Genomic DNA, 25,268 nt, shown 5'->3' with positions numbered 1-25,268 from the left:
GGGGCTGCTTTGAATATTGGGGGAGTACTGTACATACTTGCTCCTGATCCATCGTACCACATATGGACACAAACCGCAGAAGTCCGGACAGCTCCATTGCTGCTCCACTGCTGGAGTCACCATCAAAATTAACCCCAGCCCGTCTTGCTATTTACTGGACACAGATTGTATAAGTACATCCAGCATTGGCTTCGCTTCCCCACTGCTAAGGTTCAATTTAAGCATCGCTCCTGCGCATCATAAACAAAGTTATAGTTGTTGATCTGTTGAGTTTTGTGTCAATACTGTCCTCTTTCTACTTAAAGATCCTTTGTATCTATCCCACACATTTTTTTAACTCCGTCACTGTTTTTGCCTCTACCACCTCTACAAGGAGGCATCCATCACCCTCTCTGTGAAAAAGTATTTCCTGACATTGTTCCTAAGTCTACCACCCCACAATCTCTTATTATGTTCTCTTGTTTTACTGCTTCTCTATCTCTAGAAAAGATTTGTTTGTAAATTCATAACATTCAAGTATTTTAACATCTCTTCTTTCCTGTCTAGGGCATACATATTCAGGTAGTCAAGCCTCTTCTCATATATCTCTCGGCACAATCCCAGTATCATTTTTGTTCTCTTCCTCTGGGCCGCTTCAAGTCTTCTTACATCTTTAGCAAGATATAGCCTCCAGAACTGAACACAATATTCTAAGTGGAGCCTCACCAACGACTTGTACACAGGGCCATTAACACCTCCCTTTTTCTATTGGAAATTCCTCTCTATGAAGCCCAGCATCCTTCTGGCTAGGGCCACTGCTTTGTCACATTGTTTCACAGCCTTGAGATTTCCTGACACTATCACGGCAAGGTCCTTCTCCCAGTCCATGCATGTGAGCTTCTAACCCCCTAGCATATACAGTTCCTTTGGATTTTTACTCCCCAAGTGCATCACTCTGCATTAAATTTTAACTGCCTAACATGAGACCATTCTTCTAACTTTTGCAGATCTCTTCTCATGTTTTCTATTTGCTCCAAATCTTCGTGCAAAAAGACACACTTTTCCTTCCAATCCTTCAGAAATATCACTCACAAATATAGTGAACAGTGCACTGATCTCTGAGGCACACCACTACTCACCTCTTTCCTCTGAGCAAATTCTATTTACCACCACTTTCTGTTGCCTGTCAGCAGGGCTGTGGAGTCGGAGGAAGTCGAGTCGAGGAGTCGAAGGAAATTTCGGGTACCTGGAGTCGGAGTTGGAGTCAGAAGTACAAAAAACTGAGGAGTCGGAGTCGGAACATTTATCTACCGACTCCATTTTTGAACTTGGCATATCAATCACAAGCGATTCTTTCAGCTATAGCACCCACTATATACACAGCACAAATGTTGCGAGCAGCTTCTGCGGCCTTAGAACCTTGATTAAAAGCAAAAAGAAGGTGGTGTCGAAAAATGCTCATTTCTCTCAACTTGACATTCCATTTTAACGATCTGAAAATTAACCAGTGCTGTGGAATCAGAGTCGGAGTCGAGGAGTCGGAGGAAATTTCAGGTACCTGGAGTCAGAGTCGGAGTCTGAAGTACAAAAAATTGAGGAGTCGGAACATTTATCTACCGACTCCACAGCCCTGCCTGTCAGTCCAGTTTCTAATCCAGGTCACCATTTTGGTTTCTAACTGCATTCCACTAAGGCCTAGATTCACTAACCTTCCGATCCGAGTCCGATCCATGGCAGATTGGAGGCAGGCCGACCAATTCACCAACCATCTTCATGCAAATGGAGGCAATCGGAGGTCCTTCACAGGGGGCAGTCTTTTGGGGGGCAGTCCTTCAGGGAGTGGGACAGGCCTTGGGGGGGGTGCAGGCCTTCAAGGCGGAAACAGTCCTTTAAGGGGGGGACAGGTCAGGGATGGTGGCATAGGCCTTCAGGGGGGACAGGCAGGCCTTCGGGGGGGCAATCCTTCAGGGTGTGGGACAGGCCTTGGGGGGTGCAGGCCTTTAAGGGGGGGTGCAGACCTTTAAGGGTGGGACAGGCCTTCAAAGTGGGGACAGGCCAGGGATGGTGGCAGGCCTTCAGGGGGACAGGCAGGTCTTCAAGGGGGGGGACAGGCCTTCAGAGGGCAGGTGCAGGCCTTCAGAGAGGACAGACCTTCGGGGGGCCCTGGTGTAGAAGTACACGGAGGGAGGGAAGGGGGGGGGTTCAAAGAGACGTGTATATTGTCACACCCATGCTCTCTGCGAACACCCTGAGCCGTCGGGTAGTGACATGAAGCTTGTTACTGGCGTGGTCCCTTTAGAATTAGGGTCACCTTTCAAGTTGGTAGTCGCTGGCAAATGCCCAACTAAGCTTATTCTCCAAGGGTTTTGAAAAAAATCACACTTTGTCAGAATGGCCTTGGTGAAAACATAAGCTTTTATTCGGTCACCGGCCATGGAATTAATGTGCCACTCCAGGTTTTCCTGGTAGCATGAACATCATACAAAAACAACAGAAAAGTTCATTTCACTCCTGGTCACCAAGCAAACAGCTCTGGACTTGATTGGTAAAACACATACAGTCTTTAATATGCCCTGAGGCTAGGCAGTGAAACAGCTAACACAAATAACTTTCTCCTATAGCTTTGACAGAACATAAGCAGTGCCTCCGCCGGGTCAGACCATAGGTCCACCCTGCCCAGCAGTCCGCTCCTGCGGCGGCCCAAACAGGTCACGACCTGTCTGAATCACCAGAAGGGGCCCCCTTGCCACCTTGGTTTCCTATTGAGTCCTATCTTCCCATCGAAGTCCTAACCCTCCGGTCTTGCACATGCACGACCTGGTTGGGTTTCTATACTTATTACCTGGTTAGCTTTCTCAGTATCCCACGATCCCTTTATCCCTCAGGAATCCGTCCAGTCCCTGTTTGAATCCTTGTACCGTACTCTGCCTGATCACTTCCTCCGGTAGCGCATTCCAAGTGTCCACGACCCTTTGGGTGAAAAAAAACTTCCTTGCATTTGTTTTGAACCTATCTCCCTTCAGTTTCTCCGAATGCCCCCTCGTACCTGTTGTCCCCTTCAGCCTGAAGAATCTGTCCCTATCCACCCTCTCTATGCCCCTCATGATCTTGAAGGTCTCTATCATATCTCCCCTGAGCCTCCTTTTTTCCAGAGAGAAGAGCCCCAGCCTATCCAACCTCTCGGCGTATGGGCAGTGTTCCAGCCCTCTTACCAGTTTTGTTGCTCTCCTTTGGACTCTCTCAAGTACTGCCATGTCCTTCTTGAGGTACAGCGACCAATATTGAATGCAGTATTCCAGATGTGGACGCACCATCGCTCGATACAATGGCATGATGACTTCCCACGTCCTGGTTGTTATGCCCCTCTTTATGATGCCCAGCATCCTGTTGGCTTTTTTCGAAGCTGCTGCGCACTGTGCAGATGGCTTCAGTGATGCATCCACCAGCACACCCAAGTCTCTCTCAAGACTGCTGTCTCCCAACAATGCCCCCCCCCCCAATTTGTAGTTGAACAACGGGTTCTTTTTCCCTATATGCATGACCTTGCATTTTTCCACGTTAAAGCGCATTTGCCATTTGTTTGCCCAGTCTTCAAGCTTGTCTAGGTCCCTTTGCAGGTCCTCACACTCCTCCCTGGACCTAACTCTGCGCACAGTTTGGTATCGTCTGCAAATTTTATAACCTCGCACTTTGCCTCCTTTTCCAGGTCATTGATAAATATGTTGAAGAGTAACGGCCCCAGCACCGATCCCTGTGGCACACCGCTCGTGACTCCCCGCCAGTCAGAATATTGGCCCTTTACTCCGACCCTCTGCAGTCTACCCGACAACCAGTGCTCGATCCATCTGTGCACATCCCCTCCCACCCCGTGGTTCCACAGCTTCCTAAGCAGCCTTTCATGTGGCACCTTGTCGAAAGCCTTTTGAAAATCGATGTAAATGATGTCTATGGGTTCCCCATTGTCCACCCGACTGCTTATTCCCTCAAAGAAGTACAGAAGGTTCGTTAAGCATGACCTTCCCTTACAGAATCCGTGCTGGCTTGTTCTCAGTAGGCCATTTCTCTCGATGTGCTCGCAAATGCCGTCCTTGATCATAGCTTCCACCATCTTCCCTATAATTGAAGTCAGGCTCACCGGCCTGTAGTTCCCGGGGTCACCCCTCGATCCCTTCTTGAAGATAGGTGTGGCATTCGCCAATTTCCAGTCCTCTGGTACCTCTCCAGTTTTCAAGGATAGGTTGCAAACATGCTGGATTGTGCCCGCTATTTCTTGTCTTAGTTCCTTCAGAACCCTTGGGTGGATCCCGTCCGGACCCGGTGATTTGCCGCATTTTAACCTGTCTATCTGTTTGAGGACATCCTCCTTACTTACCTCTATGTGCTCCAATTTTTCAGCCTGTTCCCCACTCATGAGCTCCTCTGAGTCTGGTATATTAGATGTGTCTTCTCTCGTGAAAACCGACGAGAAGAACGTGTTCAACCTCTCAGCTACCTCTTTATCCTCCTTAATCACTCCCTTCCTATCCCCATCGTCCAACGGCCCCACCTCCTCTCTCGCTGGTTGCTTCCCCTTTACATAACTGAAGAATGCCTTGAAGTTTTTCGCCTCCCTGGCCAGCCCCTCTTCGTATTTCCCTTTTGCTTTTCTAACCTCTCGGTGGCATTCCTTTTGGCATTTCCTGTGCGCCTGGTGATTTTCCTCCATTGGGTCCTTTTTCCATCTCCGGAAGGATACTTTTTTGTTATTTATTGCCCTCTTTACTTCTGTTGAGATCCAAACCGGGTCCTTTGACCGCTTGTTCTTGCAGCCTTTCCTGAAACTGGGGACGTACATTCTTTGTGCTTCCTGCAGGGTGTCCCTGAATAGGGTCCAGGCGCTTCCTACAGTCTCCATCTTAAAGATGTTTCTGAGCTTCCTCCCCACCATTTCCCTCATAGCAACATAGTTCCCTTTCCTGAAGTTGAGCGCAGTTTTTGCGGTCCTCCTTACTATGGGTGTCCCCCTTTCTAATGTGAATCTGATCGCATTGTGGTCACTGTTGCCTAGTGGTCCTCCCACTTCTACCCCTCTTGCAGGCCCCCCTAATCCGTTTAGGATGAGGTCAAGAGTAGCACTCCCTCGCATCGGTTCCCTGACTAGTTGCTCCAAGAAGCAGTCCCTCACAGCTTCTACAAATCCTGTTTCCCTAGTGCAGTTGGAGTGACCCGTACTCCAGTCTATCCCCGGGTAGTTGAAGTCCCCCATCACTATTACACTTCCAGTCCTGCACTCCTGTCTCAGTTCAGCTTCCAAGTCGTGTCCGACTCCTTCCGGCGTACCAGGTGGGCGATAGTACAGCCCAGTTTTATGCCCGCACCCTTGTTTCCTGGCAATTTGACCCATAGCGATTCCAGCCCCTCTGCCTTCGTTGCCATATCCATCCCGACCGAGTAGATAGAGTCCTTTATATATAGTGCTATGCCTCCCCCCTTCTTGTGGGTCCTGTCCCTCCTGTAGAGCTTGTACCCCGGCAGCGCCACATCCCACTGATTCTTCTCTGTCCACCATGTTTCTGTAATTCCAATTATATCCAGGTCTTCCCCCTTGGCCACGACCTCTAGTTCACCCATCTTGGCCATGAGGCTTCTTGCATTTGCGTATAAGCACCGCAGGTCCCGTCGTTTTTCCTCCACCTCTGCATTTACCTGGGCCGCCTCTCCTGTTCCCTGTGCTTCTGCTTTGCCCTCAGCCTTTACCCTCGTAGCTTTCGGCTTCCCCACATTCCCGCCACCCCACTTCCCCGCTTTTCCTCTGGGTTTTCTAGCCCCCTCCTGGGCCCTGGCCTCAGTTCGATCCCCCTCGCCTTGTGGCACCCCTATATTGCCCTCAGCTTTCGCCCTCGTGCCACCCAGTCCCCCTGTGTCTCCATGCCCCTTAGTCTCCTCCCAGCAAGCTCCCTTTACCTGATGTTTCCCTCACTGTCTGATCATAAGATCCACCGGTCTCTCTACTTCCTCCTTGCAGTCAGCCCGTTCAGCATCTGTTCTGGATACTGTTGTCCGAAGCGTCAACATCAGATCAGCTGTCGGCTTTCCCCCTCTCCTCAGTTTAAAGCCCTCTCGATCTCCTTCCTCACATTGGCTGCCAGTAGTCTAGTTCCCGCTGTGCTCAGGTGCAGGCCGTCCCGCCGGTAGAGCTTACTCTTTCCCCAGAAGGACGTCCAGTTCCTCACAAAGTGGAAGCCCTCCTCCTGGCACCATCTCCTCAACCATGCATTCACAGCCTGGAGGTCTGCCTGCCTCTTTGCATCTGCTCTCGGTACAGGCAGGATCTCTGAGAATGCTATCCTCCGGGTACTCCGCTTCAGCTTTCGTCCCAGGACCCTGAACTGGGCAGTCAGTGTGGCCATGCTGAAGTTCCTCCGGCTCACATCATTCGTTCCGACGTGGATTATCACCGCAGTCTCCTCTGTCTCTGCTCCGTCCAGGATCCTCTCGATCCTATCAGTGACGTCTCGTGTCTTGGCCCCTGGGAGACAAGTCACTAGCCGGTCCTCCCTTCCTCCAGCAACGTGACTATCTACCTCTTTCAAGATCGAGTCTCCCACAATAGCAGACTTCCCTTTCCTCAGCAACCTCCTCTGTCTCAGGTCCGTGTCCTCGGTGTAGTGCGGTGTCTCTCCCTCGGGGTCCCGGTGAGTCACGGTCTCCTCCTCTTGCGTGGTTCCTCCGCTAGGTCCTTCCCCGATGTCGCCTTGTGGATCCTGGGTCTCGTCTGCCGACATCCGTCTGTGCAGCTGCTGGTCCTGTCCCTCCACCTTCCTATAGGCCTCCTCAATGAATCTCTCGAGGTCCCTCACCTGGTCCACAATGGGGCCTGCTCCGTCTGTGTCCTTGGTTGACCAGCTCGTCTCCTCTGTGGTGCGCAGTCCCTCCAGTTCCTGTTCGTGACTGAGGAATATGTTGTGCTGTCCTGCAGTGCATTCACTCTCTCTAGCTGGCTTGAACTTTCTCCCTAGTCCCGAGCAGGCTTTTCCCTGAGAGGGTTAATTTCCTTATCCCTACGAGGCAGGCAGACTAATTGAATTAGTCAGTTGCTATGGCACTATCCTTACAGCTGGGCACTTTCACGGAGTGTGGAAGTCAGGAAATTCTGGGCTTTAAAACTAGCCAGCATTACAGCCTGGCGTTTGGTTCAGCTGTGCACATAACCTGCAGAGGAGATTACTGTATCCTTTCTACACTTCAGCAAAACAGCATGTGAAATTGCAGTACAGGATTATTTCCCTAGTAACTCCCACAGTCATTAGCTCAAAGAGCAAACAGCAAAATACAGCCTAAACAAGACCTCTGTTCACAGACCTTTTCCAGGATATTCAGCTCTCCATCTCCTCTGGCCAGCTTTCCTGTATAGCCCCACTTTCCTCCAACACCATGGGTTCTGGGGGAAGGAATTCAGTGGCCAAATTACCAGCCTGTTCCTCAGTCATTTCCCAGTCAGTGCTGAGGAACTGCTCAGCCCCGTCCTGCCTCTGCTCTATTGCCAAGCCTCGTTCTGCTCCTCCTTCTTCCTCCCTCTGCTCTCTAACGAGCCTGGCTTTAAGCTGAGGGAAAGAACCACTCCCCCTTGGCTTTGGATGGGGGAAGGGAATTCCTTCCTCAGCCCATGCCGTTTCTCTGAGGGGAAACTGCTGTGAGCTTTCTGCCTTACAGGCAATGGACAATAGCAAGGCAGCTTCTTCCTGCCTGGCTTTGGGACTGCTTCAGGTAAGTCTAAGCCTTCCTGTTCTATTTCCATTTCATTGTCACTCACCAGGTAGTCAGCTAATTTATTGTCCTGGGCACTGACCTGGTCAGCCCTTCTGCACTAGGGTTTATATACTTTCCTTAATTTCCCTGTGGCAAACCTTGGGAAAGACGTCCGTTTGTCACAATATGCAGGACTTTGGGGGGGGAAGAAATAATGGGTCTAAAAATAGAGGAGAGGGAGAGAGATGATGGACAATGGGATTTAGGGAGTGAAGGAACAGAAAGGGAGAGAAGTTGGACACAAGGGATGGTGTGGAGGGGGAGAGAGATACTGGATAGGAGGGTAGTTGGGAAAAGAAAGGGACAGATGGTGGACCCTGGGGTGGTGGGGAAGGAGGGAGAGATGCTGGATGAAAAGGTAGTTAAAAAAAGGTGGATATGTGGATGGAGACGAAAAAAAAAAAAAAGATGCCAGACTTCTGGGGGAGGGAAGGGAAACGGAAGGGGAGGACAGAGATGCAGATGGATGGTTAGCACTGATAAAGAAGAAAGAAGGAGACCCTGGCAAGCAAGTTATCAGAAGACATCGGAGCCTGGGACCAACAAGATTTGAATAATGACCAGACAACAAAAGGCAGAAAAACTAATTATATTTTCCATTTTGTGATTACAATGTGTCAGATTTGAAATTTGAATCCTGCCAGAGCTGGTGTTAGACTGCAAATGTGAGCTAGGATTTAACAGAGAGAGGAAAAGTCTTTTTTGTTTGTTTATTTTGTTTACACTACAGCACCAGTGTGGTTAGGAGAAGGCAAAGGGGGTGAAGAGGCTATAAAATAAACCCACCAGGATGTTTGAAAAATAATCAACAAAAAAAACACCCAGTTGGGCAGGAAAATCGAATCGAATCGAATCGAAAAACCAATTCAGTAGGCTGAATCAAATCAAATTTATTTTTTCCTGAATCGGGCAGCACTAATTTAACCTTATATGGCTTCTGCTCTACTTTTGACCTCAAAATGATTAACATAAAAGGGGGGAAATGTATAAAACAGTGTTATAAACAGTACGATGAAATTACAAGGTACAGAAAGACAATAACTGATTCTGGTGTTAGTCTATATTGCCCTGGGTCAAATTATGGTTGAGGATATCTCATAGCTTGCTGCTGTTGCTGTTTCTTATCCTGTTTTCCCACAGGATTATATAAAGTTTCTCTTACTCATTCTTTTGTGGGAAGTTTTTGATTCCCCCCCCCCCCCCCAACAGCTCTGGGAAATGTGTATCTCTGCTGTCTTTGTATTTTGCACAGAATAAGCAGAAATGTTTTCTGGTTTCTATTTCTCCAGCGTACCACTGCTGGCAGAATCTGACTTCTTGAGGTTTCCAGTTCAGTTTGTCTGTATTTTTCTAGTTTGTGGCCACTTATTCTGTATACTGTATAGCAGGGATCTCAAAGTCCCTCCTAGAGGGCCGCAATCCAGTCGGGCTTTCTTGATTTCCCCAATGAATATGCATGAGATCTATGTGCATGCACTGCTTTCAATGCATATTCATTGGGGAAATCCTGAAAACTCGACTGGATTGTGGCCCTCAAGGAGGGACTTTGAGATCCCTGCTGTATAGTGAGCGAATGTGTTATGCATGTATTACTGAATTCTGCAACCATTTACAGTGGTGCCTCGCATAACGGACGCCTCGCACAGCGAACGCTGCGCACAACGAACTTTATGTCTTGATCCGTACAACGAACTTCGTTTCACACAACGAAGTCGCCCGAGCTGCATCCTTCCGCGCAGGCACTGCGCTTAACTGCCCTCTCTCCGCCTGGTTCCCTCTTGCCCCCCCGACTCCCCGACACGATCGGGGCAAGAGGGAGCTCAAGCCCTCTTGCCCCCCCCGACTCCCCGACACGATCGGGGCAAGAGGGAGCTCAAGCCCTCTTGCCCCCCCGACTCCCCGACACGATCGGGGCAAGAGGGAGCTCAAGCCCTCTTGCCCCCCCGACTCCCCGACACGATCGGGGCAAGAGGGAGCTCAAGCCCTCTTGCCCCCCCGACTCCCCGACACGATCGGGGCAAAAGGGAGCCCAAGCCCTCTTGCCCCGCCGATTCCCCGACACGATCGGGGCAAAAGGGAGCCCAAGCCCTCTTGCCCCGCCGATTCCCCAACTCCCCGACAATATCGGGCCAGGAGGGAGCCCAAGTCCTCCTGGCCACGGCGACCCCCTAACCCCACCCTGCACTACATTACGGGCAGGAGGGATCCCAGGCCCTCCTGCCCTCGACGCAAACCCCCCCTCCCCCCAACGACCGCCCCCCCCAAGAACCTCCGACCGCCCCCCCAGCCGACCCGCGACCCCCCTGGCCGACCCCCACGACACCCCCAACCCCCTTCCCCGTACCTTTCTGTAGTTGGCCGGACAGACGGGAGCCAAACCCGCCTGTCCGGCAGGCAGCCATCGACGGAATGAGGCCGGATTGGCCCATCCGTCCCAAAGCTCCGCCTACTGGTGGGGCCTAAGGCGCCTGGGCCAATCAGAATAGGCCCGGGAGCCTTAGGTCCCTCCTGGGGGCGGGGCCTGAGGCACATGGGCCCAACCCGACCATGTGCCTCAGGCCCTGCCCCCAGGAGGGACCTAAGGCTCCCGGGCCTATTCTGATTGGCCCAGGCGCCTTAGGCCCCACCAGTAGGCGGAGCTTTGGGACGGATGGGCCAATCCGGCCTCATTCCGTCGATGGCTGCCTGCCGGACAGGCGGGTTTGGCTCCCGTCTGTCCGGCCAACTACAGAAAGGTACGGGGAAGGGGGTTGGGGGTGTCGTGGGGGTCGGCCAGGGGGGTCGCGGGTCGGCTGGGGGTCGGTCGGAGGTTCTTGGGGGGGGGGGCGGTCGTTGGGGGGAGGGGGGGTTTGCGTCGAGGGCAGGAGGGCCTGGGATCCCTCCTGCCCGTAATGTAGTGCAGGGTGGGGTTAGGGGGTCGCCGTGGCCAGGAGGACTTGGGCTCCCTCCTGGCCCGATATTGTCGGGGAGTTGGGGAATCGGCGGGGCAAGAGGGCTTGGGCTCCCTTTTGCCCCGATCGTGTCGGGGAGTCGGGGGGGCAAGAGGGCTTGAGCTCCCTCTTGCCCCGATCGTGTCGGGGAGTCGGGGGGGGGGCAAGAGGGCTTGAGCTCCCTCTTGCCCCGATCGTGTCGGGGAGTCGGGGGGGGCAAGAGGGCTTGAGCTCCATCTTGCCCCGATCGTGTCGGGGAGTCGGGGGGGGCAAGAGGGCTTGAGCTCCCTCTTGCCCCGATCGTGTCGGGGAGTCGGGGGGGCAAGAGGGCTTGAGCTCCCTCTTGCCCCGATCGTGTCGGGGGTGCCAGGGACTACACGGAGTCACCCACCGTACCACCCGATTCGGGTAAACGCAGGTATCGGTGGGTGGCTTATTTGCGGGGGGGTGCCTTATTTTACATTTTTTTCTAAAAAGGGGGGGCCGTCTTATTTGATGGCCCTGCCTTATCATCGGGGAAACACGGTAGAAAAAAAAAAAAATGAACAGTTAAGTCCCAGTTTTTGCCGCTGAGACTCTGCCCTCTCACTGTAAAATTAGACTCTACTTAGTCTGTCTTTAAATTTAAAAAATGTGTGTTGTTTTAAAAAACAATTATGTTTTTAGATGTATCTAAATAAAAATAATAACCAAAAATTTATCTTTTTTTATGTCATCTTAGCATATTTTATGCTACAGAACGAATTATTTTTTTTAACATGTATTGTTATGGGAAAACGCGTTTCACACAACGAACGTTTCACATAACAAACTTGCTCCTGGAACGGATTAAGTTCGTTGTGTGAGGCACCACTGTATTTTCTATGTAGGGGTCTGTATCAGTGCAGATTTTTCCTTTTCCAGTCTATGCCTCTCAACAGGAGGTGTACTGGTAATCTAGAGCAGGGGTAGACAATTCCAGTCCTCGAGAGCCACAGGCAGGTCAGGTTTTCAGGATATCCACAATGAATATGTATGAGATGGATTTGCATGCACTGCCTCATTGAGATGCAAATCTATGTCATGCATATTTATTGTGGATATCCTGAAAACCTGACCTGCCTGTGGCTCTTGAGGACCGCAATTGCCTACTCCTGCTCTAGAGCAGTGTTTTCCAACCCTGTCCTGGAGGACCACCAGCCAGTCGGATTTTTGGGATAACCCTAATGAATTTGCATGAGAGAGATTTGCATATAATGGAGGTAAAAGGCATGCAAATCTCCTCCATGCATATTCATTAGGGCTATCCTGAAAACCCGACTGGCTGGTGATCCTCCAGGACAGGGTTGGGAACCACTGCTCTAGAGCACTGGTTAAAGGATACATATTGTAGCGTGGCCAGCTCTTGGGCCTAGCGGTGACCGGCACACCTACAATATTGCCCTGGCGTGCTTCCCCAAGAAGGAGGAAGCCCTGTTGGGAGTACCTTACTCTGTGTATCAAAAGTCAGAATGACACAGTTCACGTAAGTATCCAAAAGAAAGAAATTACATTTATTGATTATTCAGATAGGGCAAATAAAAAAATGCAAGAAAACAAAAGTCCAAAAGCAACTATAATGTGCCCCAAAATAATATGGTTCTCACCAGCCTGGTCTGGTTCATGCTCCAGTGTTTTACTTATGTCCCAGGTAAGTCCTACTTTGAGGTAGTAAGAACAACACAAAGTATCAATGAGTCTCAGGCAGTCCTTAGTCCAAACTAGAGAATGACACGGTGACAAAATTCATCACTGTTCCCGTCCCCGCGGATAACCGCGGGAAATAATCCCATTTCATTTTCTAGTGTCTATTTCAACCTCAGTCCTTCTACACCAGCATTCTTCAAAGCACAGCTTGTGGGTCAGTGGTTGTGGCCATTCATACTCTGATTCTTCCCTCTCTCCTTAAAGAATGACATGAAGATGGTTTCCCGCGGTTATCCGCAGGGACGGGAACGGTGATGAATTTTGTCACCGTGTCATTCTCTAGTCCAAACATAAACTCTGAGCTGTATAATGTGGCAGTGCTTCTCCCTTCTCTCCAAGCATTAAGGAGCGGAAGGTTATGTGATTTATCAGTTCAACTCCTTGGCAAAGCAGAGCACAAAAAAATATATTCCACAAACCTGGATGTCTGGGCAAACCAGCACCCAACCTTCATGGTTTTCACCGCACTCAAAACAATGCATTATCAATGTGGCTTAACTGCTCCTAAGCATTGTTCACACAGTAAGCCAGCCAGCACATCAAAAATCCAAAAGAAAAAAACAACTCTGTAAGGCAAACATACAGCCAGATCAGCTCACTTCCATGGCTTCTGGACAAGCAAGCTCTGGTAGAGAATTCCATTCCATGTCCTCCAATACCTGGGTCTCCTGTGTTTGCTCATCTACCTCTGGGTCAATCATTTCCACATCTGTGGATTCCTGGGCTGGTGGAGGTTCCTTCCACCTAGGAACTTCCCTGGACTGCCTCTCTCCCCGGAACAGCCAGCTTTCCAACTGTTCCAAAGCTGCTGTGCCCTGCCCAGCCCTACTCGGGGGCAGGGCTTTCTTCTGCTGAGTCTGCCTTCTGCCCTGTTTGGCCAGCCTTTTACAAAATGGAGGATTTAAAGGGGGCAATATCTGTTTTCACAGGGCTATGGTCTAAGCTCTGTTCAAACACAGCCTGCGCTTCTTGCTCCAATTCCTGTCTTGCAGGCACCTAGTTATCAGCCCTGACTAATTTCACCGGGCGATCTTTAAGGTTCTTCACTGGGATCGGGCTTGTGACAATATCTTATCAGCAGGAGATAGGCAGCACCATTCCGTCCTGGAATCATGGAGATGCTAAGGGGCTCATAATCAAAACTTAAACATGTCTAAAAACCCACCCAAGTCAGCACTTGGGATGACTTAAAAGATAGGTCTTCCAAGTGCTGATAATCAAACCAACTTTCTGGATGTGTTAAGGGACATTTTATGCCTCTGAATGCCGCTGTGCGCCCAGAGCTGAAAGGAGTGTATCTGGAGGAGTCATTAGAGCGGGATGTGGGTGGGATGGGAGCCAACCTAGACTTAGTCGTTCTGCAGGGATAATTAAATGTTTTACTAGACATCCTGGATAAAACTTACACGTTGTGAGTTAGCCAATGTAAAAACAGGTATAAGTGCCAAAAAGGTATCCGAAGTGACCAGATAACCACTGCAGAGACAAAGTAAAGACCCCCAAACACTCCCCCAGTGTTCACTGACTCCCTCACACCCACAAAAAGATCAGAATAAAAAAGTACATACCTGTCTCCAGAACATCAGCACCTGGTCTAGGAAAGCGTGGTAGAGATCCACACAGGTGTCTTAAATAGTCTGGGGGGGGGGGGGGGGGCTAATGAACCATAGAGAGAAGGACCCAAACCCATAAGCCACTCTAACCACTACATTTATGGTGGAGCATGTGCGCCTCCCCCCAAAACCCCTCCAAACCTTACTCTACTGCCATATAGGTGCCACCTGCAGCCATAAGGGCTATTGGGGTTGTAGACAGGTGGGTATAGTGGGTTTTGGGGGGCTCACCATAATCTATAAGGGAGTTCTGAAGAGATGTTTATGTGGCACCCTTTTTGTGAAGTTCACAGCAGTGCCCTGTAAGGTGCTCCACTGTTCTGTTATCATGTCTGGGTGGCCAGTCCATTACAAGATTGGCCTCTCCCACGTCCAAATGGTCTTGTTCTGGGTGTTTGGGTGTTCTGGCGGTCTGGATGAACAATAGCCTGGACATCCAGATAGACAATTTTCAGGAAAAAAAAAATCTATTCTAGATGTATTTTAAAAAAATGGGCATTTCCCCACTTCCAACTTTGGGCGTCTAGCGCAATCCGCCTAAATTGGACTTAGACGTGTGTTTTGATTATGCCTCTCCTAGCCTGTCCATTTCCGAGTGCTGCAGCTTGACTATTTTTATTTCAGGTTGCGGAAAGCATCCTTTTCTGCAGGAGCAGCTGTTTTAACGCAGAGGCTCTCACTCTATGGTCGCCTTTGACTGCCGCATCCCTGCCCATGCTGATAATTCCAGGATTAAAGCAGAGGCAAACTAGGCATATGCTTAAAACCCAAAGGTTTGTTGAGGGCAATTAATAAGGAAGCTGATGGATATCAGTTATGGCTGCCACATTGGCCCACGACGTGATGGCATCATCATCTGTAACATCGTGCACTGGCTTTTTTAAAATTCATTTTGCTGGCATGGTATCTGAGAAGAGATGGTACCATTAACTATGATGGGTTGCTCCCTTATTCCCTCCTCCCTCTCCCCAGTGTATACAATCCCCTATTGGCTTACTGGAGCCTTCAATCTCCAAAATAATTTTGCAGCACTGGAAGACACAAACAGTGAACAGCCAAACAGATGCTATGAGTGTTAGAGGCTGAGGAGATTATTTGATGGGTCGTGGGCAATCGGGATGAAAATAAGAGAGGTGAGAGCTTGCTGGGGGTCTTGGAGTTAGAGAAAGCGTGCTTGCTGAGGTCTAGTAGTAAAGAGGGGGCTAGTACTAGACAGAGATGGGAGCACAATGTGGTTTTAAACCCTCACCTTGATGTGATATAATTAGATGTAGATGCTAAAGTACCAGTCTTCATACATTTATATCATGATGGTGTGAGTTGGGGGGAGGGGATATGCACCTGTTTGTCTAGTCCCCACCAAACACTTAGACCTGCCCTGACTCTAATGCAGACTTTCTGGAATGGGGTTGGCAGGAAAATGGCAGACCTCCTGCACAGGCATAGAATGAAAGGCTTCGCATTGCCTTTTAGTTTAGCCACCCCTACCATAGATGAGCTCCAGACTCATCTGCAACTGTTCTCCAGCTTGGGTGGCAAACAGAGCAGGAAAGAACACTGTTAGTTTGCACAGTATAGGAAGGAAAAAGGGGAGATGCTGACTGGGTGAGGAATGGGAAACAGAAGATTCTGGACTATATGGTGGGGGAGGAGACAGAGAAAGGGGAGAAGCTGGACGAAATGGGGGAAGGAAAAGATAGAGAAAAGGGAGATGCTAGACCACTAGGGGTAATTGGGTGGCAAACAGAGCAGGAAATGACACTGTTAGCTTGCACAGTATAGTTTCAAGTTTTATTAATTTGATGAATCATTTATTTAGATTTACTAAGCGAGTTACAACATTAATAAAAAAATAAACATATATTTAGACATACCATTTAAAATTTAAAAATGATGGGTTAGACCAACAGACTTACGGACTAATCAATACACAAGGTAAGGAGAGATAGAACTACAATTCAATGCTTTAAAGTACAGAAAAGAACCATAGATGGAAAGAACTTTAGGGAGGGAAAAAGTAGAAACCTGGGGGGAAATTAGTATAAAATTTGAACATAATTTAAAGATTAAAAGCATCTTTAAAAAGGAATCTCTTTAAGTTACTTTTAAAATGGCTAAGATCATTTTCCTCTCTTACATGCTGAGGCAAAGTATTCCAAAGTTGCGGAGCCATCACTGAAAACATATCATGTCATTGAGTTCCGATAACTTTCAAAGAGGTGACTACTATGAGCTTTTGATTAGTGGACCAGAGAGAACGCTATATACTAGAAGGGATAAGAAATTTATTAATAAATTGCGGATCATTAGTGGAAAGAGTTTTAGATACTAAGAGTAAAATTTTAAAAAAGTGATACTGTGGTTAATTGGGAGCCAGTGTGATTTAATCAGAAAAGGAGTGACATGATCATATTTTTTCCCATTATGAATGATTTTAACGGCTGTATTCTGGATTATCTGAAAGCGCTTCTTTTCTTTTTGTGTGATATTTATTAATAAAGAATTACAATAATCAAGTTTAGCAATAATTACAGAATGAATTAATATATTTAGTGATTTTGGCTCAAGAAATTTAGAAATCAAGCGAATCATACGTAGCCTATAAAAACAAAATTTGATGGTATTGCTTATGTGTTCATGATAAGAAAATTTATCATCAGTGATGACACCCAGTATTTTTAAAGATGTTACTAAATCCAGATGAATGTTATCAAGGGTGAGAGGAACACACAACTTATTCCCTTTTTCCATGGAAAAAGTAAAGCTTTTGTTTTCTGTATATTTAGAGCTAGCATGTTGGAATTAAGCCAGTCTTTAATCATCAAGTTTTTTGTTAATCTCAAGTATTTCCTCTTTGTTTTCTGGATTTAGAGGGTGTGAAAGTTGAATGTAATCAGCGTATGTGAAGGTAGTGAAGCCTATAGACTGACATAGACTTAGTAGGGGTGACAAAAAAATATTGAATAATGGAGATAGGATAGATCTTAATACCATAATTAAGAGTATAAGGTTTTGATACAGTGTCATTAAAGTTATCTATGGATGATTGATTAGAAAGAAAAGAGCTGAACCATTCTAGTATTTGATCACAGACACCTATGGATTTTAGCCTATCAAGAAGTAATAATAATAATAATAACTTTATTCTTCTATACCGCCATAATCTTGCGACTTCTAGGCGGTTTACAACTGAAGAGAGCTGGACAATCAGAGATTTACAGTATGCAGATAGAGAAATTACAGTATACAGAATCTTAGAAATGCAGCAATTATAATATACAGTTTGTTTAGAAATTCAGAGAGGTCCTTTTTTGATAAAGTGGTGAATTACATAATACTGTTTGTTTAGAATTTTTTCAGGGGGGACATATTAGGTAAAAGAAAAAGGAAAAAGAGAGAAGTGTAGTTGACGTTTAGTTGACATATTTGTCGAATAAAGCAGTTTTTATGGTTTTTCTAAAGGCATGATTGATAGTGTCAAATGCTGCTGACAAATCTAAGGAAAAGAGGATGGCAGAGTTATGATGGTCTAGGTGGTAAAGTATACAGTGGTGCCTCGCATAATGGCCGCCTCGCACAGCGAACGCTGCGCACAACGAACTTCTTGTCTTGATTCGTACAACGGACTTCGTTTCACACAACGAAGTCGCCCGAGCTGCATCACTTAACTGCCCTCTCTCCGCCTGGCTCCCTGTGCAGTGGCGCTACATATTTTAAACCTCCCCCCGCCGCCACCGCATATTTTTAAACCTCCCCCCGCCGCCACCGCATATTTTTAAACCTCCCCCCGCCGCCTGGGCCTGCGCTGATCTCTGAATGGCTGCAGTCAGCTCTCGCGGGACTCACAAGAACTAACTGCAGCCATTCGGAGATCGGCATGGGCCCACACAGGCGTGCAGAGGAATTGCTCCTGATCTCTGCGCTTCTGGCCTGTACGCCACTGGCTGGGAAAGATGGGAGGAATTAAAAAAGGTACAGGGGAGTATGTGGGGGGTGATTATAATACACAGCAAGGATCAACAAAACCCCTGTCTCTCCTTCTCCTTCACATATATCCCCTCTATATCATGCTAACAGCTCTAACAAGATAAATTTATATTTTTTTATGTCATCTTAGCATATTTTATGCTACAGAACGAATTATTTTTTTTTACATGTATTGTTATGGGAAAACGCGTTTCACATAACGAACTTTTCGCATAACAAACTTGCTCCTGGAACGAATTAAGTTCGTTGTGTGAGGCACCACTGTATTTGTGGTTAGACCAATCAGTGAGTACTCTGTGTTGTGGGTTTTCCTAAACCCTGTCTGGTTTGGATGTAAATCATTGGTTGATTCGACAAAGTCTGCTAATTGATCAAATACTATTCTTCCTGTTAGTTTAGCTAAAAACGGAATTTTAGCAATGGGGCGATAATTTGAGGAAGGAGAAAGGGGAGATGCTGACTGGGGAAGGAATGGGAAACAGAAGATGCTGGACTATCTGGGGAGGGGAGGAGAAGATAGAGAAAAGGGAGATGCTAGACCACTAGGGGTAGGGGGATGGAATTAAAGAAAGATGCTGGTTGATAATGGATTGCACAGGGAAGGAAAGAAACACTACTACTACTATATATTATTTCTATAGCATTACCAGACACACGCAGCGCTGTACTTTAAACACACATGTGATGGTCCCTGCTTGAAAGAGCTTATAATCTAATTATGACAGACATACAGGACAAATGGTGAATCTATGTATGTTTAGGTATGGAATTACATAGGGAATGATGAGGTAGAAATGGTGGCAGAAAGGTGCTGGGCTGGGCAGGGTGGATGCAGGACTAGGACAGGAGAGAGAGAAATGTAAAGGAGAGATGCTAGACTAGATGGATCTCCTAGTAGAGTGGAGAGAGGAAGTTCTAGTAGGATGGGACAAGAAAGGAGAGATGCAGAGAATGGTGGAACTATGAGAGCAAGAGAGAGAAAGGAGATAGCAAGGAAATAGAGGTAAATAGAAATAGAGAGGAAGGTGGTTAAAGGAGAGTGGGTGAGAATAAGGGACTGGAGGGATGATCAGCAGGGAAGGAGCTCGGCTGTGGAAGAAATGTACATTAGAGGTTCTTTATTTTATTTTATTTTTAGTTAACAGCAATGATCTCCATAATGTAGATGGAAATATTTCAGAGTCAATTTTACTTTTAAGCTTTGTTATTGCTGCATTTCCTTTTCCTTTTTTATAAACATCTATAAATGCATAAATAAAAGAAAGAATTGCCATAATGCGTCAGACCAAAGGTCCATCTAGCCCAGTATCCTGCTTTCAATAGTGGCCAAGCCTGATCACAAATAAGAGGTAAAATACGGATAATGGATCTGATATCATACTGCTTTCTTTTGTACAACCAAAGTGGTTTCCTTTCTCCTAGTAGTCCCACAATCTAACCCTGTTAATGAATTGTCCTTACACTGCACAAATTTCATAAAATATAAGTTCTGAAATGCATCAATAAATATGAATACTTAAAAGTAGCAGCAAAGTGGTTGAAAGACAACTCCAGAGCAAAAAAATTGACAAGCAGGAAAGAGAGCCGAGTTACCAAACTAGACCAGTTTCATTGCCACCTAGCTGTGACCTGACAATACTGCAGCCTGCACATGTGTTAGCTTATTCAGCTCTTTCCATGACTGCAGTGGGCTATAATAACTGAAAGCCCTGCAGGACTGGGACCAAGTTTGAATGTGATCACCACCTGTCCAGCACTTGAATAGAAATAGCAAAACATCAAGCCACCTTTTGCCTCCTTATTGGCAAAAGCAGAAAGAAAGGTTTTACTTCAAGTGTGATTCCTTCAAGAAGTTTATGGCATTAAATTTATATAAATATGCATTTATAATTATTTATATTTTCTTACAAATGAATCTCTGTATATATTACATCTTATGGAGCACTTGTACAGTTTAGTTCTGTGCATATAAGTCCGGCACTGATTATCAGGGCATAAGTAACCCAGCGATGATCAAAACGCTGACTGATGCTAGCTGAATATTTTTTTTTTTTGGGGGGGGGGGAGTTAATTACATTTATTTCAATCCAAATAAACTAATATGACAACCACAACATTTTTTACAATCCTCAAAAAATTCAGTATTTAAAACAAACCAGAGAAAATATTTATTCACTCAATGTGTAATTAGACTCTTGAATTTGTTGCCAGAGAATGTTAGCTTAGCAGGGTTAAAAAAAAAGGTTTGGCTAATTTCCTAAAATAAAAGTCATAATCAATTATTGAGATGACTTGGGGAAATCCACTGCGTATTCCTAGGATAAGCAGCATAAAAACTGTTTTACTCCTTGGGATCTTGCCAGATACTTGGGACCTGGGTTGGTCACTGTTAAAAACAGGATACTGGGCTTGATGAACCTTCGATCTGTCCCAGTATGGCACTTCTTATGTTCTTATGTGAGTCAAGTATAGGATAATCAAGCCATTGTGACATCACTGATGAGGGCTCTTAGGCATTGGTGGAATGAGGCATTATGACATCACAATATGAGCTCTGGAATGTTGCTACTATTTGGGTTTCTGCCAGGTACTTGGGACCTGGGTTGGCCACTGTTAGAAACAGGATACTGGGCTTAATGAACTTTCAGTCTGTCCCAGTATGTTCTTATTACAGTACCAGAGATATACCCTGCTGATAGCCAGTGGCGTAGTGAGGGGGGGGGGTGAGGGAGAAGTCCACCCCGAATGCCACTTTGCATGGACACCAGCACCCCTCCCCCTCTCCTCCCCCTTCCCACTCCCATGCCCCTTCCATTCTCCCGTACCTTTTTAACTTCGGCACGAGCAGCCACTTTGGCGCACTCTATGATGTTACTTCCAGGACCTTTGCCAAGGAAGTGACATCAGAGAGCGAGTCGAAGCCGACGCGGGCAGTAAGTTGGTATCTGCTCGTGCCAATGTTAAAAAGGTACTGGGAAGGGGCGCGTGTATGCGGTGGGGGTAAGAGGGCGGGGAGCGGTGCTCCCCCCCTGGGCGCCACTCACCCTTCCTATGCCACTGCTGAGAGCTTAACGATTCTCTTTTTTTCCTCTTGTAATTTATTGGCATATGTCACAGCACTATGAGCTATCAGGCTCTTTTATTAAATGGAGTTAAGCCTTCATGTGTGTCCTACTGCAAAACGTTTTAAATAATTTGGAGGTAATTTCTCTTTTTCTTCACACTAACCTCATTAGTTTTTTTAAATATTCTTTGGAAGAATGGGCATGGAAGAGTTCGTCCCCTACCGCGTTCTGATTACTGCATGCTAACTGGATAACGCAGACTTACTCCCCCTTTCCCTACGCCACGGTAGAGGTTTGTATCATGGCCCGGGGTGCTAAATGCTTCAATGCTCATAGGAATTCTATGAGCGTCGGCGCATTTAGCGCTCCAGGCTGCAGTAGAAACCTCTACCGCTGCTTGGTAAAAGGGGAGTTAATGAGGGAACGCTTACCCCCCCTCCTTTACTAACACATAGCGCGGGTTTTAGCATCAGCAGCGGTGGTAACTGCTCCGACGCTCATAGAATTCCTGCGAGGGTTGGAGCAACTACCGCCGCTGCTGGAGCTAAAACCCGCACTATGCGTTACTACAGGAGGGGGTTAGTGCCTCCTGGGAGACAGTAAATGCTTCTGCTTTACCTTTTTGCAGGCACTATACTGTAATTGCAACATTAGCACATGACCTGCAAGAAAAAATAACCAGAAAATGTGTTGTTGTTTTTTAAAAAGTGCTGCATTGAATCTAGGTTAAGTGCATGGGAAAGTCCTGCATTAATACACCCTAAGCCAAGATTCTAACACCTTTTAGTAAAAAAATGCCACTGTTTTTCTTAATTTACGTTATCATATGTAGCACACAACTGCACAAAAGTTTGTTCAGCAAAACAAGATAAAGTCAGTTTTATCCCCACAATCTTGATGCAAAAGCTACTCAGAAGGCCATATGTAGAGAATGACATGGTGACAAAATTCATCACCGTTCCCGTCCCTGCGGATAACCGCGGGAAATAATCCCATGTCATTGTCTAGTGTCTATTTCAACCTCGGTCCTTCTACACCAGCAGTCTTCAAAGCAAAGCTTGCGGGCAGTGGTTGTGCCCAATTATACTCTGATTCTTTCCTCTCTCCTTAAAGAATGACATGAAGACGGTTTCCCGCGGTTATCCGCGGGGACGGGGACGGTGAAGAATTTTGTCACCATGTCATTCTCTAGCCATATGTAGAAAATCTGTATTGACTATTCAGTCTGTCAAGGAGGAGGGAAGGACGCAGGGGATGCTGACCAGGCCTGATTGAAATATACTGTTTTAAATTGTGTATAAATAGTTTAAGAATGTATATATGAGTATATTTATGCATTCTGTTGATATATTATCTTTTTTTCAAGATATACTTTTCTTTTGAAGTATCAGAAAGGGTGGTAAATAAATTCCAGATTAGATTAGGTAAGAATTGGTTGTGATTTTGATATTCTGCAAATGTTTTGATCTTGCACATATAAAATCTAAACAAATTGTTTTGATGGCAAGAGCAACATATAAATGCACTAATGGCCTTTTTACAAAGCTGTAATAGTGAGCCCTTATGTGGCAAATTAAACGCAACCCATAGGAATTGAATGGGCTGCGTCACATTTGCCGCATGGGAATCAGTACCATTGCTTTGTAAAGGGAACCTTAAATATCTCCCCCTTCCCCTTTTACAAATTGCACTAGAGATTTTTAGCACGGACTGGCGAGGTAAGTGCTCTGATACTCATAGGAATTCTATAAGCTTCGGAGCATTTACCGCACTGGCTCACGCTAAAAACCTCTAGTGCAGCTTGATAAAAGGGGCCCGAAGTAAATAAAATAGAAGTCTATAATTTTGCAGTAATGCAGCCATCTTGTTTAATTCAATAAAGTGAAGCATTTTTAACGACCCATGAGACTCAATAATATTTATTTTTTGAATTTCCCAGCTTTCATTTGAACTTCAGTGTATAATAAAGATGTGCTCTGCTTGCTTAATCACAGGGTCAGATTAAAATAAAGCACCAGTCTTTTACTGTAGTACATTGAAATGTCTCAGCTCTATTTATAGATTTATGAATTGGTGGAAGTTTTCTGAAAGACTATTAGTAGGTGTTACAAGTTCTCTTCACACTTTTAATACAATGGAGAGTTGAAAGCAAAATGTTTCACGTTTGAAGTCTTGTTAAAATCAATATATTTCAAAATACATTTTATTTGAAGAAATGGAGTCTACTGTCTGTATTTAATTCCTGCACTAGAAATCATTTTGGTAATACTGATCTGTTTTGTTTAATTTAGTGCTGTGTTCACATTATTGTGGACAACTATCCAGAGAATATGTATAAACCCATTATTTCGAGAAGCTTGAGCTCTGAAATGAATGAAAAAGCAAATATGAATTCTGGAAATAATCACTGAGGGTCCTAACCTTCATTTTTTAAAATAAAGCATGCAATCAAAATCCAGGAAATTACAGATTTTTAAAGAATATTCAAAAAATGCACTCTTTTTGGGCCCACAACCATAAAATACTGTATGTTTGAGAAAGCACCCATCACCTGTACAAAACCCAAAAACAATGCTACATATAAAACATTGCTGAGATTCCGGATCAAGGTCCTGTAAATATAATGAATGAAGCTGGAAAATAAATGACAAACCTCTAAAGTCTTCAGCTAGTTCGAAGAGTCCAAGAGCAAGAACTGTGTCCAGGTACAGCTGTTTCTCTTCTTTTTACACTAAAGATAGAAGTCGAGCTTGTCATTAGACATTGCTCGGTCCACAATAAGCATCAGAGTGACTGTGGCCTATGAGATGCATCTGTTCCCTGAGGACTAACGGAATTCTTAGCCCACTCAGCTATATTTGGCAAGTGAACTCATGTTTCAGCAGGCTGTTATGGCACTATCTGGAATGCCAGCCGAAGAACTGTTGGGCCTGGAAGCGATAGCACATTGACATTCAAGGCAATTGGCACAGAAAGGCTGTCTTTTGGGCTTATTGCACAGGATTCAATACTGCCAAATTCATGATTTTTTCGGCCCACAAATCTGGAATTAATTGCCATTTAATATAAGAGAAGAAAAAGCACTGAGCAAGTTTAAAAGTCTCCTAAAGAGCTGGCTATTCAAGGACGCTTTCCAATAGATTTGTTATAACCTATAATAACTTCAGGAAGACGATCTAATAGAATTAAGTGGGTACCTGTTCCCCAACCTTTGGTTTTATTTTTACTTTTATTTTTAGAATAGTATTTATGTCAATTGCTGTAACCGCTTCCCTCCTTACATGTATTAATGTATTAGTAGTGAATGTTATGTTTGTTGATTTTTAAAATTTTATTAAATTTTTGAACTTATGTAAATCACATTGGATTTGGACTATGCGAAGTAATCAAAGAAACGAAATAAACTTGAAACTTGATAAACTTGATGTGTATGAAAACTAATGCACAGATATCACGGATACGTATATTTGGAGGAAGGGATGCATACAAAATGTTCCCATCTGAGCTGAAAAAGATAAGGCGTTGGACATCATGGTATTTTCATTAAGCTTTAGTTTGCTTGCCTTGTATAAGCCCTGATCCTGCTCTTATTTGAGGAATTAAACTTACTACACTGACTCTACCACAGAGATCTTTTGCTTAAAAACTGAAATATAGAAAAGTAGGATAGAGAAGACAAAACTACCGGTACTTTGTAAACTGTTTTGGTTGTAGCAAAGAAAGGTGATATATCACATGCATGACCCAAGTCACAGAGAGGAACATTTTCGATATGATGTCCATAAATGACCATTTTTGAACCAGAAACATGCCTTTCATTGCTATAGAAATGATAAATAGTAGTAAAAGTAGTCTATTTTTTTTTTTTAAATGGTCATTTCTAGATGTGTTTGTCCTCAGCATGCCTATCTTTTTGAACCATTTCTGAAAATAAAGTGCCCAAATAAAAAAAACGCACAAAATACAACCACTGGAACATAGGAAGGGCCAGCATTCTTAGCAGACTGGCCACACAGGCATCCCAGCAGAGCAATTGGGCACCCTAGGAGGCACTGCAGTGAACATCAAGAAGGCTCTAGGTACACATCTCTGGTCATATTCTGTAAATATGGTGATGTTAGTTAGGCGGCGATAGGTGCCCTACCGTCGCCTAACTTAATTGCTTTAATTGGTTTAATCAG

General features: G+C 45.8%; 1 protein-coding gene across 2 annotated transcripts in view; it reads right to left on the bottom strand.

Annotated features, from left to right (window-relative positions):
* The window catches only part of PALLD (palladin, cytoskeletal associated protein), a 792,721-nt gene extending 768,852 nt beyond the window's left edge, over window positions 1-23,869 (bottom strand). For both annotated transcript variants that reach the window (XM_033942034.1, XM_033942043.1), the window contains exon 1: window positions 23,741-23,869. The gene's annotated coding sequence lies outside the window, so the exon portion shown is untranslated. The remainder of the gene's footprint in view (window positions 1-23,740) is intronic.
* Window positions 23,870-25,268: the final 1,399 nt, after the last annotated feature.

The sequence above is a fragment of the Geotrypetes seraphini genome, chromosome 1, assembly GCF_902459505.1.
Source record: "Geotrypetes seraphini chromosome 1, aGeoSer1.1, whole genome shotgun sequence".
NCBI classification, from domain to species: domain Eukaryota; kingdom Metazoa; phylum Chordata; class Amphibia; order Gymnophiona; family Dermophiidae; genus Geotrypetes; species Geotrypetes seraphini.
This window is presented reverse-complemented; position numbering and strand designations above follow the sequence as displayed.